Source organism: Ruditapes philippinarum, unplaced genomic scaffold (assembly GCF_026571515.1).
Source record: "Ruditapes philippinarum isolate M1 unplaced genomic scaffold, ASM2657151v2 ctg481_1_1_1_1, whole genome shotgun sequence".
Lineage (NCBI taxonomy): Eukaryota > Metazoa > Mollusca > Bivalvia > Venerida > Veneridae > Ruditapes > Ruditapes philippinarum.
The window spans coordinates 275,358-292,362 of NW_026866246.1; positions in this window are offsets into that span (position 1 = coordinate 275,358).

Consider the following 17,005-nt stretch of genomic DNA (forward strand, 5'->3'; position numbering starts at 1 on the left):
ACATTGTTGTTACTTTTTGTTTTTCTTTTTTTATAATAATTTCAGTGTTCACATTTGGTATATTATAAATTAGTGACTTTTATGGAATAGAGCTAGTCAAGTGTTTTGTTTTTCATTTTAATTATGTTACTGATTGTCTCTTTGAAATGATTTTAAAATTGTTTCAGGGTGTGTGTTATTTTTGTGCTTTTTTCCTTGATTTTTCTTCCCTTCTCATTTTCATTTTTTTAATGTAACTGTGTAGACCAAGGGCAAGAGAGAGAAATTTATTCTGTCTTTTTTTCTTTTACATGTCTATCAATATTGTTGTTAAGACAAAACATTATTTATCTTGAGGAATTAATGTGATACAAAACTGTTGAATAGCCATCATTTGGAGTATATTTAGTTAATTGATGTTGAAGTGTTTTGCATTAACTTGGATAGAAGTCAGTCAGGCAGATTAAGTGGTAGATAAAATTGTTTACTCAAACTTACATTATTAATGGTAAATATTTCTTTTTTTTTTTACACCATGTTTGTGCTGGTTTAATGATAAAAGACTGCTTTGTTTATCATCTTCATGATTTTTTTTAATTCAGTTTAATTTGTCAGTTCTTTTTTTCCTGAAAATTACTGACATTGTTTTACAAAATTTTTATCATTCCAAAATTGTTATATTAGTATTGATTATTCCTTTACATTGTTTCTTGTGCATAATGGCTTTGCTTTAAATTGAATTATATACATTCATGTAATAAAATATTAATTTAACTGCAAATAATTATTCAACCTTAGAGTTGCTGGGTTTCTAGGGTTTCAAGTGTCTTTCTTATGGAGACAAGAATAAATGTCTCTTGGTATTTTAACTATGAAAGGTGAATGATAAATTCATAGCTTAAGATCTGCTCATTACCATCAGCTGGCTAGCAGCAACAAATTCTATCCATACCACCAATGTAGACCATGATCAGTCTGTGTCTGTGTGTTAAGTGTCACCTGATAATTGTCTGCATTATTCAGTCTGTACATACAGGTATCTTAAAATTTTCCCTAAAAATGATGAATTTTTTTGTCCAGAGCGAAGCATGGGCAAATGCATTTAGGATATTTACATGGTTAGGGTTATTTCTTGTATTGTTTTGTGTGCCATATATCAATAATCAAAATTATTACTTTTTTGTTTAAGAAAAAGTAAGTATACTGAGTAGTTATGCTGCCAATGATTGTAAATATACTTAATTACCAAATAACCATTACTATAGCATTAATAGATAATCAGCAAAACCAACAAATATGTGGAAAAACTAGTGTAAAAATGTATATGAGTCAGCCTCTTTTCCTTGGAAGTCTATTAATATTCATATAAATTTATCTAAAAGTAAGATGAAAATTGAAACAAAAATCAATTAATCAGTTACCATATCACAGTACAAGTCATGATCATTTTATCAAGTGGAATGTTTTTCAATATATATTTGTGAGTAAAATAACAAAAACTTACATGTTTTACTTTTCATAGGAACTTCACATGTAAGCATGCCTCTTATTTAATGTACATGCTAACATTTGAGCCGCGTCACAACAAAACCAACATAGTGCGTTTGCAACCAGCATGGATCCAGACCAGCCTGCACATCCGCGCAGTCTGATCAGGATGCATGCTGTTTGCTATCGGTTTCTCTACTTGTTATAGGGTTTGAAAGCGAACAGCATGGATCCTGATCAGACTGCACGGATGCGCAGGCAGGTCTGGATCCATGCTGGTCGCAAACGCATTACGTTGGTTTTGTCATGGCGCGGCTCATTTAAATTTTGATTTGAGAAATCCTAATTTTTCGTCATTAAAGTGTGAAATTTTCACCGATTTGTGTAATTAAACAGACTTTATTACTGAATTGTTAGTAATGTTTGCTTTAATGATGTTCATATGTTTTACTAAATAATGTTCCCTGTATTGTCACAAGTTTTGCTAAGTTGTCATATGTATTGTTCAATTGTCTGATGTTTATAGCTGTTATTTTATTGTACTTTCAAGTGATGGCGTAATGTTGTGCGAGAGAGTGATTTTTTTCACCCATTCTTGTTTATCAGAAGTTAATCTAAGGTTGAGCATAATACCTGGTAGATGAACTAATTCATTACTTATTATAGCGATGAATGTTAGACTAATTTTACTTTTTTCTCACCATTTCAAACATTTGTATACTATAGATAAAAAAATGTGTTAATTATTTGTAGATCAGTCTTATTGAATTATTTAATTATTCAAATATTATCAAGATTGACTGTCTAATGATTATCTTAATTTCAGGTTTTTGGTTTTCCTTGGTTTAGTTCAAATAAGATCTATCAGTAGAAAAATGTGAATATCATGAATTTCACTGTTTATAAATGTTCCTCAAGAAATAATGGAAAGCTGCTGTATGCATACCTGTTAGATATACCAGTATACTTCAGATAGTGTGACAAGACTTGTTGTATACATGTTCTATCACTGATTCTGATTAATGTCTTCTCTTATTTGACTTTTAATTGTTTTATGTGTTTTTTGTTAGACACATAGAGACTGTCAGCTTATTACTCTGCTAGGGATTAGACGCTCGCTCTAATATGCATGTATCTGAACATAGTGTCATGTGGAAAGTTTAATTTGATTGTGTTCATAATGAAAGGTCTTTTAAGTGTTGTCATATTTTATAACCAGTAAATAGATGGTCATTCTTATTTGAAGTCAGAGGTTGCTACAAATTGATAAGAAAAACACATTGTGGAGCCATATTTAGAGAATATTTACATATGATATACACCATATTTACAATTGAACACGCTTGAATTTAAAACATACTTTAAATTATAAAAGAGTATGATTGTAAAATTTAATGATTTTTTTTGGAAACAGAATGATTTTCATGTGTTAACTTACTTAATATTGATGTAATATAATAATGCTTGTGAAGATATTTGTATATTTTTGTATTTGACTTTATATAAAATTGATATTGTATTTTTTTTTAGGTTTTTTTATTGTAAAATCAAAATTATAATTAAGAAATGTCTGTTTATCAAAACTATATAACATTCCTTATTTAATTGAGTAAAAACACCGCATACAGTATTTTTATCTACATATAAAATTTGACATTCTACTACATGTGTAAACTGCAAGGTTATATTACATTACTATTAATGTTAAATTTATAGGGATAGCATAGAGCAAGTAAGAATCAGAGGGACCTTAAAATACATTTTTTTCTATTTATCAAAAATTAAGATTTTTGAGCCATTAAACATGAAGTGCATTGTTTAGGATATTCTTTGTTGCATCACTTGTGTTTCTATGATCACACTTATTGTAATGTAAATGTTTTTCTATAACAAGAGAGAAAGGGAATTGACAGTATCTTTTTCATATCATACCTTTGATTTGCTTTAAACTAAGGCATAATGTAATGGGAGACATCTTTAAATCTCTTGAAATCCTTTCTTTGTCATTGTAAATATTGTGGTTTAATATGTAACCATTTTGTTTTACACATTTTTTGGTCTTATTTCATTACTTTCAGGTTTATATTGTCCTCATTTATATTATATCCTTGTAATTTTTGCACACTTTCCTGTTATTTTTTTGATGTTATGTAAGTCACTCTGTAGAATTAAAATTTGGTATAATGTTTTGCTGGTTGCAGTTAAATCAACCTACAGATGGTCAGTTGTTTAGTAAGGCAACTTTATTTTAACCAAAACATACCTCAAAAATCATGTTACATGTGCTTGCTTGTAGTCTATAGAAGTAAGCTGTAAGCTGAAAAAAAATCATTTTGAAGGTCGGTAGTTCAAGGTATAGGTGGCTTTGAGAATGAAATGTAATTTTTGATGTTGAATAATTATAGATGTATTTTTAGCTCACCTGTCACAAAGTGACAGGGTGAGCTTTTGTGATAGCTTTTCGTCCGGCATCCGTCCGTCCGTCCGTAAACTTTTACTTTAAATGACATCTCCTCATAAACCACTAAGCCAATTTCATCCAAACTTCACAGGAATGTTCCTTTGGTGGTCACCTTTAAAAATTGTTCAAAGAATTTAATTCCATGCAAAACTCTGGTTGCCATGGCAACCGAAAGAAAAAACTTTAAATATCTTCTTTTAAAAAACCATAAGAGCTAGAGCTTAGATATTTGGCATGAAACATCTTCTAGTGAGTGTCTACCAAGTTTGTTCAAATAAAAGCCCTGGGGTCAAAATTGGCCCCGCCCCGGGGGTCATTGATTTTCCCTATATGCATATAGTAAAAACTTAAAAAATCTTCTTTTAAAGAACCCAAAGAGCTAGAGCTAAGATATTTAGCATGAAACATGTTCTAATGGGTGTCTACCAAGTTTGTTCAAATAAAAGCCCTGGGGTCAAAATTGGCCCCGCCCCAGGGGGTCATTGATTTTCCCTATATGCATATAGTAAAAACTTAAAAATCTTCTTTTAAAGAACTCAAAGAGCTAGAGCTTAGATATTTGGCATGAAACATCTTCTAGTGTGTGTCTACCAAGTTTGTTCAAATAAAAGCCCTGGGGTCAAAATTGGCCCCGCCCCGGGGGATCATTGATTTTCCGTATATGCATATAGTAAAAACTTAAAAAATCTTCTTTTAAAGAACCCAAAGAGCTAGAGCTAAGATATTTAGCATGAAACATGTTCTAATGGGTGTCTACCAAGTTTGTTCAAATAAAAGCCCTGGGGTGAAAATTGGCCCCGCCCTGGGGGGTCATTGATTTTCCCTATATGCATATAGTAAAAACTGAAAAAATCTTCTTTTAAAGAACTCTAAGAGCTATGGCTAAGATATTGAGCATCAAACATGTTCTAATAGGTGTCTACCAAGTTTGTTCAAATACAAGCCCAGGGGTCAAAATTGGCCCCGCCCCGGGGGTCATTGATTTTCTTTATATGTGTTAAGCAAAAACTTTAAATCTTCTTTGAAAAAACCCAAATAGCTAGAGTTTAGATATTAAGCATGAAACATCTTTTAGTAAGTGTCTACAAAGTTTGTTCAAATAAAAGCCCTGGGGTCAAAACTGGCCCGGCCCCAGGGGTGTCATTGTTTTTAACTATATGTGTGTAGTAAAAACTTAAAAAAAAATCTTCTTTTAAAAAGCCCAATGAGCTAGAGCTTAAATGTTTAGCATGAAACATCTTCTTATGGGTGTCTACCAAGTTTGTGCAAATAAAAGCCCTTGGGTTAAATTGGCTCTGCAACGTTGGGGGGGGGGGGGGGGGGTTGGGGGGGCCTATATACAGGTGAGCGACCTCAGGGCCATCATGGCCCTCTTGTTGGTTTATTCCAGCAAATGGCTAGCTGATAATGCTGACTTTTATTTTGTTTTAGACAGGGAATCAAATTCTAGATCATCAGTATGTCATGATTGTTATATCTGGTAAATATTATAAGAGAAAATTAGTGGCTTGAAAGATCAGCCTAATTTTATTGTGAAGTTTGAGGTAAAAAATCATTAAAGAGCATATTTCCTCAAGTTTTTTCCCTGTATTTTCATGTAAAAAATATATATTTGTTTTGTACTTCTAGTAAATTACATATCATAACACTTAATCGTTTTGTCTTGTTTTGGTTTAGATTTAATGTAAATATCTCTCATCATTTTGAAAATATTTAATAATGCCACGGATCTGTCAACTTAATATTGATGTGCAACTTTTATAAACAATTTTGATAGAAAAAAAAATCTCTTTTATATCTGATACTGTTATCAAAAGTTTGATATCATACAAGGAAGATTATATTTATACATTAATCATCACAAGAATAACAGTCATACTATTGTCTGAGTAATAAGGGGGAAATACGAGGTCTGTTCAGAAAGTAATAGGACTAAGAGTCTTGCATCTTCATATTCCATTCAATTCAAAATATTTTTTATATGTGCAGCGATCGTAAAATGTTTTCTACAATTTAAGCAGAAGTTTATTAAATTAGTGTGCTAAATGCGTGTTCCGTGCGATATTGAAAGCCATGGTAACACGCACCTGGCGCAACAAAAAAAAGTTATTGAAGCTAAGTTGTAATTCTAATTTATTCATTTTTTTCATATATTACACAAACACGTTTATTATTTTTATGTGACATGATGTGCAAATTTAACATCATTCAGACATGAAGTTTTGAACAGCAGTGGTCATAGCCTTAAATGTAGAAATATAACGTTTGTAAAAGAACAGAAATTTTGTGGGAGCGTTAAATTTTGCAAACATATTGGTGGTGCTCCCTCAGATACATACAAAATTATTAAATTATCACAGGGCATTATATCGGCTACCACAACACTCATAACAGGGAAGTAACCAAATATTTTCCTGATTATCATATTGTTATTTAACATGACAAAATTGTTATAAATTTAAATCAAACTTATTTGCTTTAGTCATACAAAATGAAGTAATAAATTTCCTGGTATCCTTATTTTTTGAAATAATCTTTTTTTATGATAGATCATTTTCTTCCCTTTATGCATTGTATTTAATTACCTTTGAACAAGGAAATATTTAATGTTGAAGTATGTAGGCCAATAATTGATTGTTATTTTCAATCTGCATAGGCTGTGTATTATACACGTAGATGTATAACAATTTAAAATGTGAACATTGTTTCTTTGTGACATATGTTTCCATGGAAACCTGTTCATTGTTTGATGGTGTTATTACTAATTAATTGTTATCTTGTAGGAGAGTTGAATTCATCATAAAGTTTATTAGATCATATTAAACTCATGATCTAAAATGTTTCATTTATCAAAAAATAAAGCCACATTGTATTCATATTTTTTAAGAAAACCTTTGGATTATGTGATATTTCATTTAGCATAGACAGCGCATTTTTGTCTATATTTTAAGTATTTTAAGCTATATATCCGCTGCCTTTAGTTTATAAAACAATTGTTGGCATTTTGCATTTTTAAAGAAAATACTTCCAAAATACCTGTAAGAAAGAAACCAAAAAACATAAGTGTATTTACATTAATACAAATAGCACATCAAAATCATTGCTTAATAATATTTTGTTCCTTAACATATCATTCTATTAACACTTTATTCTGTTGACATACAATCACAATGTGTGTTAAATAACAGAGCCATTCTATGTTGCTACTCTTTTTAAGAATCGGCTTTAAAATTTATACCGAGACAAAATAATTTTGCCTTTTATAGACTTCATAAAAATATTATAAGATTTAGATTTATACATATAGTTGTGTTGTTGATTTAAAGTATTCAAAGAATTTTGAAGTAGAATATTTATTTACAATATAAAACAATGGTTAAGTTGATAAATTTGATGTAGCATTTGATGGGAATCAGTTTATTAAAATAATCTGATTTTTTTATTTGATTTGTATGTTTGACTTATTTTCATGTTGCTTTTTTCACATGATAAGCTAACTTAATTCACAGTCATGATTCCATGCTGTAATAATTTTACGTTTTTTTTCACATGATAAGCTCACTTAGTTCACATGTTTCTGTGCTGTATTATTGGATGTTGTAACATTAATTATTGTGATATATGCAACAACATATACTTCTAATGTATAAACTGGTATTTTAATTGGGAATTAATTTATTAAAAAAGTTAAAGGTGATTTTCTTGGTTTTCTTTTGCATTGGTTTTTAAAAACTTTATTGTATTACATCATGAAAGTGAAGTACATGTACATCATATAAATCAAAGACAGAGATTGACTGTCAAATTATATGGTTGGAGTGTAAATCCAACATACAATTGCTTTATCCTATAATCTGTTCTGTTCTTCTTTGTCCCATGATATGTTCATTGCCTGCTTTATCCCATGATCTGCTTTGTCCAGTGGTAGTCTTCTTTTTCTAGTTGTTGTCTTCTTTGTAAATTGATCTGCTTTGTCTCTTAACCCATTTTGCTGATTGGTCTGCTTTGTCCCATGATCTGCTTTGCCAGTTGGTCTTCTTGGCCCAATGGTGTCATCTGCTTTGCCCAATGGTGTTGTCTGCTTTGCCCAATGGTGTTGTCTGCTTTGCCCAGAGGTGTCATCTGCTTTGCCCAATTGTGTTGTCTGCTTTGCCCAATGGTGTAGTCTGCTACGCCCAATGGTGTTGTCTGCCTTGCCCATCGTGGTGTCGATTGCTTTGTCAGTTGTACAGCTTTGCCCAGTGGTGTCATCTGCATTGCTGAGTGTTGGTCTTCTTCTGTAGCGGAAGTATGCTGTGTCCCGTGATCTGCTGTGTTCATGGTCTGATATGCTTGCTGAATCGCCTGATTGGTCCCATGATCTCCTTTGCCTAACGATGTGGCAATCTGCTTTACCCAATTGTGGTCTGCCTTGTCCCATCTTTTTGGCCAATGTTGGTCTTCTCCCCTGTAATAGACTGCTTTGTCCCATGATTTGTTTCGTCCCATGATCTGAAATGTCCTATAATCTGCTTTATTTACAGGTAGTCAGCTTTGTCTGTCCCATGGTCTGCTTTACTCAGATGTGACCTGCTTTGTCTAAAGGTCTGTTTTGCTCTGTGATGGTTTGTTTCGTCTTATGATCTGCTTAGTCCAATGATCTGCTTTATCCATTGGTATTTTGTCTGATGGCCTGCCTTACCAAGTTGTGTTTTACCCAGTGGTGGCTTGCTTTGCCCAATGGACTGTATTGCCTGGTAGTAGTTAGCTTTTTCCAAAATTTTGCTTATATCAGTGGGTGGTTGTCTGCTTTGTTCAATAGCTTGTTTTAGCTCACCTGAGCACAAAGTGTTCAAGGGTCGGCTTTTGTGATCACTCTGCATTCGTCGTGCGTTAATGCGTCATGTGTCCTTCAAAAAAATGGGGCCAAACTTCTAAAAACAATATCTACATTACAAATATGCCAATATTGTTAAAACTGAGCAAGAATGTTCCTGGCATGGAACTCTTTAAAAATTGTCAAGGAATTCCATTCTATGCTACATTCTGGTTGCCATGGCAACAGAAGGAAATTCTTTTTAAAAGTCTTGTAAAAAATCGAAAGAGCTTATGCTTAGATATTTAGCATGAACCATCTTTAAGTGAGTGTCTACCAAGTTTGTTCAAATATAAGTCCTGGTGACAAAATTGGTCCAACTCCATTGATTTTCCTTGTATGTATATGTATATAGTAAAAACCAAAAAAAATATTCTTGTAATAAACCGAAAGAGCTTGAACATAGATATTTAGCATGAACCATCTTCTAGTGGGTGTCTACCATAACATTTAATGTTTAGCAATATTCTTATTTGCTCCATCTGTTTTGTTTGATGTATTTGATACAGTTACTGTAAAGTGTAAACAGAACATACTGAAAATATTTTGAGAAAAAACCTTTGGACATTTGTTTCAGAATGCTTCAAAGTTCAAACCAAAAGACTTAGATGTTCTTGTGAGTCCCAGTCTTAGTTAAAAGCTACAAGTATGCCGAAATACAAATTTAGAATGTTTCACAGCCTTGGAATCTGTCAATACTTGTTGTTTCTTAGAATTTGAAGGTTAATAACAATGTGTTTTATTTTAGGCTGTACTTTTTGCACTTTCTACTTATCTTTCAAACGCTGAGATCATGCTAAAGCATATTTATCATTATCCATAAAAGGATAATATTGACGTAAACGTGAGTATCATATTACTTGCTATGAATTAATTGCATGTACATGTATGAGATATTTGGTATTATATTCATTTAGTTTTTCTGCCTTAACTGTTTTATAAAGCCTTGAAACTTGGCTAACCAATACTTAATAAAATCAATTTTTAATGGAACAAAAATCAAACAAACAAAATCAGACGTTCACACAATTTTATTATGCTTTTTTTATTAGAATGAATTTATTAGCTCACGTGAGCTAGCTCAGCGTGAGCTTTTAGGATCGTTGAATGTCCATCGTCTGTCGTCCGTCCACACTTGTTTGTTAACACTCTAGTGGTCACATTTTTGCCTCAATCATCATCAAACTTTGTCAGGATGCTTGTCTAGGTAATTGCTTGGATGAGTTCAAAATAGGTCATCTCGGATGAAAAACTAGGTCACAGGAGCTTTAAACAGAAAAACCTTTTGTTAACACTATAGGGGTCACATTTTTGACTCAAATCATTATCAAACTTGGTCAGGATGCTTGTCTAGGTAATTGCTCAGATGAGTTCAAAATGGGTCATCTCGGATGAAAAACTAGGTCAACAGAAAAACCTTTGTTAACACTATAGTGGTCACATTTTTGACTCAATCATCATTAAACTTTGTCAGGATGCTTGTCTAGGTAATTGCTCGGATGAGATTGAACATATGTCATCTCGGATGAAAAACTAGTTCACATGAGCTAAAAATAGAAAAACCTTGTTAACACTCTAGTGGTCACATTTTTGACTCAATTGTCATCTAACTTGGTCAGAATGTTTGTCTAGGTAATTGCTTAGATGATACTAAACATGGCTTATCTGTGATGAAAAGCTAGGTCACAGGAGCTAAAAATAGAAAAATAGACTAATCTTGTTAACTCTCTAGTGGCTACTGTTTTGATCCAAAAATCCCAAGTTTGTTTTGATTATTTCTAGTTCAAGTTGAAATATGGGTCACATGGGATCAAAGACTAGGTCATACTGCCCAAATATTGAAAAAACTTTGTTAACACTCTAGTGGTCACATTTTTGACTTAATTGTCATCAAACTTTGTTAGGATGCGTGTCTATATAATTGCTCGGATGAGTTCGAACATGTGTCATCTCGAATGAAAAACTAGGTCATAGGAGATAAAAATCGAAAAACCTTGTTAACACTCTAGTGGCTACTGTTTTGATCCAAATATCCTGGAAATTGGCCTGAAAGTTTGTTTTGATAATTTCTAGGTCAAGTTCGAGTACTGGTATGGCTCACCTGGGGTCAAAAACTAGGTCACACCGCCCAAATATTGAAAAAAACCTTGTTAACACTCTAGTGGTCACATTTTTGACTCAATTGTCATCAAGGTTGGTCAGGATGCTTGTCTAGGTAAATTGCTCAGATGAATTCAAACATGGATCATCTCGAATGAAAAACCAGGTCACAGGAGCTAAAAATAGACAAATCTTGTTAACACTCTACTAGTGGCTACTGTTTTGATCGAACTATCCAGGAAATTAGTGTGAAAGTTTGTTTTGATGATTTCTAGGTCAAGTTTGAATATGGGTCACCTGGGGTCAAAAACTAGGTCACACTGCTAAAATATTCAAAATCCTTGTTAACACTCTAGTGGTCACATTTTTGACTCGCCTGTCATGAAACTTTTTTCAGAATGCTTGTCTACGTAATTGCTCGGATGAGTTCGAGGGGTCAGGTGAGCGATCTAGGGTCATCTTGACACTCTTGTTCTTATTAGGGATAGACGGAAGCTCACTGATAGATTACATTCTGGTCTCTTTTTTGGGTTTTGGTGATAAAACCAACAAATTAAAAAAAATTACTGAAAACGTTTACAGACATTTTAAGGGGCCAGACAAATGCTGAATAATACAATTTTATTTAAAAATGTCTTTATTTGCATACAAAATGTTTTATATTCAAACCTAGTTGATGCAGGTTCCAACTCTAGGTCAACATAGCCTTGCATTGCATTTTCTTTATGTTGTGACTCTTTCTTTTATTTCTTCTTTGTCCCATGATCTGCTTTGTCCTATCGTTTACTTTATACAGTGGTCTACTTTGCCCTATGGTCTGCTTTTGCATATGTTCTCATTTTTACCATTAACGGTTTTGTTCTATAATCTATGTCCTATGTATCAATTGTAAAATGCTTTGCTTTGCTCGACAATCTTCTTCGTCCTTATTCTTCTTATGATCTTCTTTATCCTATGATATCATTTGTCAAATTGTCTTATAGTTGAATTTCTCATCATTTATCTCTTAACTAATTTTACAGTAGTCTCATTTATCTTTCGTTATACTTTGTACAGTCATCTTGTTTGTAGCATGGTTAACATTTCCCTATGATTTCATCTATACCATGATCTGCTACGTTTCGTCTCTTGATTTACTTTATACAATGGAATGATTTCATCTGCGCAATTACAATTGTCTGCTTCCTAATATGGTCTCATTTGTCTGTTGATCTACTTTTTCATCCTAGTTATTTGCTCTATTCTATTACTTCGTTTGCCAAAAGATTCTATGATCTTGTTTGTCCCATGATTTGCTTTGACATATGGTTTAATTGTTCTCTGCTATGACGTATTGGATTATTTGTCCCATTGGATGCTTTGACCTAAAGTAGCATATGGCCCGTGGACAGCTTTGGTCTGTGTTTGTCTCATTGTGTATCTTGATTATCATTATTTGTCCCTAGATCTGCTGTAATCCTTAACCACATTTGTTTCATAAACTACCATGCCTAGTTGCATTTTTCGTCTCTTGATCTACTTTGCCATTTGGTCTTTGTCTTTTGATCAACATTGTACAATAGTTTCATTTGGCCCATTGTTTTTGTGGTCTACATTGTCTTACATTATGATTTTTCACATGGTCATCTTTTTCCTATGGTCTTATTTGCATCTTAAATTGTCTTGTATTTTAATCCGTTAATTTCTTAACCAGCGGTATTTCTTGAAGATCCAGGAGAATAAGTTCATTATCTACTGCATGCGCGAATCGAAAGTGAGATGGTATTAACCCACCGGCCCCATCCCTGAGATTTGGCTCTTACGTCATTAAATATAGATCTTATGTAACATTAAGGTCCGGATATCGACTTCTTTTTAGTGAAAATCAAATACAGAAACTGACAAGTGACCACCTCTACCGACAGACACACATCATACACTGCAAAAAGGTGATATAGGTAACCATCTACAAAACTACGGATCACTTTCATATGGTAATTGAATAGCCAATCTGAAAGAACAATTAAAATTCCGTAGCTCTGGCGGAAAGCCAGCAGGGTAGAATCACATTTCGGTTTTCTTAAAAAAAAAAGCATCGAATTTTATATAAATGTGTAAAATGTTGATAAGTTACTCTTTGATTGGCCTATTTTCTCCTTCACATATCGAGTTAAGGCGTACATCTGGAGCAGCGGAGATTCACATATATTTTACCGATGCTTAATTTTGAGTTCCATTTGCGGTTCCACTCCCGTGATATGCAAGCTAACCAGTTTTACTTCGGCCGAGTATCTTTTTTTAAAAAGATATTTCTTGTTGATAATTATTGTTGCTTCGCTACATTGATATATCGTTTGTTGGCATGGCATCGGTAATTGATTTTATCTTTAAATGTTAATAACCCGTTAACAATGAATGACTTGTCTGGTTTTCCACAAATTAACGAATGACTCATGGTAACAGTTACCGGCTTCTTAAAATGGCTTTCTTTCTTGTGGTAATACATGTATTGGTTTGTTTATAATGTATGCGTGTACACAATCAATCATTAATTTTGAAAGCATGCAAGATAACATTCTTTGGGTAAATCAACGGAAAAATAATATTGTCGATTATAGCTGAAAACCGAATAATCAAAGATTTAACCTTATCGTGTTTTAACGATAAACTTTTTAAACTCAGGAAACAAGAAGTTTTTCCTACTTAATAGAGTCATACAGTACGTGACGTACAATATCCACAATGTCTTATAAAACTTTCTCTTAACCACATGGTAGTTGTTGACCACTTCATATAAATATTAGATAGCCCTCTACAAAAGTTAAATGAATAGTTCCAGTCTGCAGGAACTAAATCAAGTTTGCTTTTTTAAATAGAAACATTCGAGCGGTCTTTAACGCAGCAGCGGAAAATGATTTTTTTAATTATTCAAATGATTTCTTATTGGTTGAATTGCAACTGCGAACAATAGCATATCGGCCATTTCCATAAACAATCTGGAAACAAAGTGATCCCTCGAATTCATTAATCACAACAAAATTACATGAAAATTGCAGACTCGGTTTGAGTCTGTACATGAGGGATAATGAATAAGTGCAACATCCCTCACGCCCCCTAGCACCGGCTTGAGCGGTACTCAATTCTGGCGTAAATTTTCGAATAAGCTCTAATTATGAAATATCGGCGAGGTGTTCCGAAGGTAAAGCTGCGGCAAAAGTTCGGTACACGGTTTATGATTTAAAACGGTATGAACCACTGTTGTAACGTAAATGATATTTTCCGATTTTTCCTTATACCGACTTGTTAACCTAGATGTTAATTTTTAGTTTTTGAAGCGGAAGTAGCGAAATTTCTTTAAAGCTCAAAGGTTATTTTCAGAAATATTCTCTATCTATCATTCAGGAGGTTGCCTTTATTAGTAAACATAACCATAACGTATCGAAGTTACTTCTATCATAAAGCAAACTGTGCTGAATGGATGTATTGCATTGTTAGAGCATTATGATTGGACAAGTAATAGAAAGAGCACCGAAACACGTGGCTATCTGATTTGTACGAGGGGGCGTAGCCCGCGAGTATTAATCAGATTGCCGAGTGTTTTGGTGTTCTTTCTCTTTTGTATCATATTCAAACATAAATGCACGTTCCCTGTTGTCGCAAAATGAAACCCCGACAAAAATGAACCAATGAACGAACATCTAAATATGACATTTCTGTCGCTTTCCCTTTCTCTGCCGTCACAATATGTAAACCCCAGCAAAAATGAGCCAATCAATGGGCATGCTTTGGAGTGCGGGTAACTAATACCCGCACTCCAGTTAACGCACTGTGAATGTATATGTATACGATTTAACCCTGACACATTTTCAACAGAAAGGTCTCCAAACTATGATACAATTGTGTAGTTACCTTGTAATTGTATGTACACTTTGATACCAGTCTAACGATGTAAGTTAAGTGATGTAGTGAACAATATGTTGAGCACGTTAAATATCATAAAGCGTGTAAGAAAAATAAATGACCTAACAAATAATTTTAAAGCGGTTCTAAATAAAAAGAGGAATACCGAATGTAGACATTTAAAAGGGGTGAAAAACGATCCAAAAAACGAGTTAAATGAAGACCATGTGGTTGTAGCTGTTCTGTTAATATTGTTTATAGTAATTATAAATGTGGTATCAATTCTAGGATATATCGTTTATCAGGAATGGATATTTAATGAAACAAAATTGATCGAGGATTTTTCTGTACCATGTTCATCAATGTCTTTAAGCCCAGATGAAGATTATGTAACATTTGACTTGAATAAAAGTGGTATTAAAACTTTCATTGATGACAAGGGAAACTACATTTGTAATAACAAGAATTTAACAGAAATACTCCAAACGGTAAAATTTCTTAAAATTAAACTTAACTTTTTTAAATTGACCAATTTTTCTGATTAAGAAAAGGCACATGCAAAGTTTATTTCATGAGTTTAGGGAGCTTTGCACTTAAAATGGTGGGACAAAAGCACATTATACATGTTTTATAATTATGTAAATCATTAAAATATCAGGAAAATAAGTAGAGACAATCATTGTACAATTAAAAGGAAGACTATGATTATTTTCTGGTTTTCTTTGTCTCTAGCATTGAACAATTATTTAGTATATAATTTCCTTTTTATTTCCATTTTAATAATTAACATAAAATTTCAAATTTTCATGCATTTATATATACATTGTCATTGATAAATTTTGTCATAGATTGTGGAAAGAGTATGTAGAACACAGATAGCTTTAGGTAAATATCTTTTATTTATTTATTTCAAGTTTAATACCTACCTATATGGCCGTAATTAGCTAAGAAAATACCCATTTTTTAAACATTAAAATTAAATTATAACATATTGATATTGATGACATTTTCAAAGTAGGACAACTTCTATTTTAGATGTCTCTTACTTGTTTTATGTTTGACTTTTGTAATAATTTACAAATTAACTTAATTTAAAAAACTATCCTCATTCCTATGACATTTTATTTTAGACCTATCCTTCACGTTTCATTCTATACTTGCAAAACTATTCCTTACATTTTATTTTAAGCTATCCTTAAAATTTTATTTTAGAATGGTAAGAACTATCCTTTACATTTTATTTTAGAATTTTACGTTTTATTTTAGATTGACCAATGAGATTCACCGATTTCAGTTTATAATTTTAAAATGACCAATGAAAATTCTTCTTCTAATATTCAGTCCTTCCCTGTTAATTTTACAGAACAGGAATTATCTTACACAATCCTATAATACTACATTGAAGTCCTAGACAGATAACAGATAAACGGATAAGTGTAGCTTTATCTAAATGTCAGTGCTGCTTTATCTAAATGTCAGTGCTGAACCCGTTAGGTGTTTTAAGACACATAAACCCTCAGATTTTCCTCTCAAGAGAAGACAAAATACATTTTAAAAATTTATATATAGAGTTTGAGAATGTTTAGATGCTTAAAACGTGAAGAAAGTGGTCCTGAATGTGTTATAATTTTAAAAAGTAGAACAATGTAAACAAAATAGTAGTTTGTCTTTCCTACTAAAACACTATTTATTACCTCAATATATCCTTCAATGTAAAACTCCCATAGGCCTATTATGTGTTCTGATTGAATATCATCCTCCTAGGATTTATTTCCCATATCACCCAAGGGCACATAACTCTTGCATAAATTCATATCCAGTAAATTGTTAAGTTTAACTAGAAATTGTTACAATATTTTTTTTCAACTTTATATAAAAATGTATAAAACCATTCTTGAACCGTTTTTTTAGTTTATTGTTTGAGGAAAATTAAATTGCAAAAATGATGATGACTATTTTATTTATTTCCTTGACTCTGTGTACTTTATAAATATTGTAGTTGTAGGTCTTTCAGTATAGTAAAATAAATAACGCATGGCTGTCGGGGTGATTGATGATATTGCCAACCCTTGAACTGGCATATTACCCCTTGGCTGCGCCTCGAGTAATATACCAGTTCTCGGGTTGACACTATCCTCTATCACCCCGACAGCTATGTGTTATTTATATGATATTTGTTATGGTCAAAAGAAAAAAAAGCAAAGAATGGTCTATGTATTATGGCTTAATAGAACCACTTTTGA